The sequence below is a fragment of the Trichechus manatus genome, unplaced genomic scaffold (genome assembly GCF_000243295.1).
Source record: "Trichechus manatus latirostris isolate Lorelei unplaced genomic scaffold, TriManLat1.0 scaffold00214, whole genome shotgun sequence".
Lineage (NCBI taxonomy): Eukaryota > Metazoa > Chordata > Mammalia > Sirenia > Trichechidae > Trichechus > Trichechus manatus.
The window spans coordinates 3,412,073-3,413,319 of NW_004444150.1; the positions used below are offsets into that span (position 1 = coordinate 3,412,073).

A 1,247-nucleotide genomic window follows, 5' to 3' on the forward strand; every position below is an offset into this window, starting at 1 on the left:
GCAAGGAGGGTTCGATGCTAAAAAGTCAACCAGTGTAATATACCACATCAATAAAACAAAGGAAAAGAACCACCTGGTCATTGCAATGGATGCAGGAAAGGCTTCTGATAAAACCCAATACACTTTCCTGGTAAAAACTCTCAACAAGCTAGGCATAGAAGGGAAATTCCTCAACAATTATAATCATAATCGATCATAATCATACCTAAACCAAACCAAACCACTGCCGACGAGTTGATTCTGACCCATAGCAACCCTGTAGGACAGAGTAGAACTGCCCCATAGGGTTCCCAAGGCTGTAAATGTTTACGGAAGCAGACTGTCAAATCTTTCTCCCATGGAGCAGCTGGTAGGTTCCAAATCACCGACGTTTTGCTTAGCAGCCAAGCACTTTAACCACTGCGCCACCAGAGCTCATCATAATCATAACACATACTTATATTGTGTTTACAGAATGCTAGGCACTGTTCTCAACACTTAACGAGATGGACTGACACAGTGGCTGCAACAATGGGCTCAAGCATAGCAAAGATTGTAAGGACGACACAGGACTGGTCCCTGTGAGTCGGAACGGACTCCGTGGCAGCTAACAACAATACCAAGGCACGGTTCTAAGTGCTTTTGGTGATATTAACTCATTTCATGCTTACAATGGCTCTACGAGGTAGATACTATGAGTATGTTCACTTTACGAACTCTGGAAGGTTTAGTATTTACATGAGGTCAGACACAGCTAGTGAAGAGGCGGAGCTGGAATCCACACCTGGGGAGTCTGGCTCAGAGTCCAGCTTATAAGGAGTGCGCTCTGCTGCCGCTAACGTCGGTTGTCCTCCCTCACCTCGGCCTCTCAAGGACCCCAATAGTCGTGATGATTTCCTCATTTTATGGTAGGGGACTGAAGGATCAGCAAGGTTAGGTGAGGGGCAGTGGTGGTTCAGGGGTAGAATTCTCGCCTTCCATGTGGGAGTCCCGGGTTCAATTCCCGGCCAGTGCACCTCATGCACAGCCACCACCTGTCTGCTCCCGTGTTGCCATGACACTGAACAGGTTTCAGTGGAGCTTCCAGACTAAGACAGACTAGGAAGAAAGGCCAGTAGATCTACTTCTGAAGATCCACCAGTGAAAACCCTAGGGAGCACAATGGTCCGAACGGCAACCAATCACGGGAGCGGTGCAGGACCGGGCAGCACCTCGCTCCATAGTACACGGGGTCGCCATGAGTGGGGGCCGACTCCATGGCAGTTAAC

General features: G+C 48.8%; 1 non-coding gene across 1 annotated transcript; it reads left to right on the plus strand.

The window, feature by feature from the left end:
• Positions 1–923: 923 nt before the first annotated feature.
• On the plus strand, positions 924–994 carry TRNAG-UCC (transfer RNA glycine (anticodon UCC)). Its single transcript has one exon. It is a non-coding gene; the product is annotated as a tRNA-Gly (tRNA).
• The last annotated feature ends 253 nt before the right edge of the window (positions 995–1,247 follow it).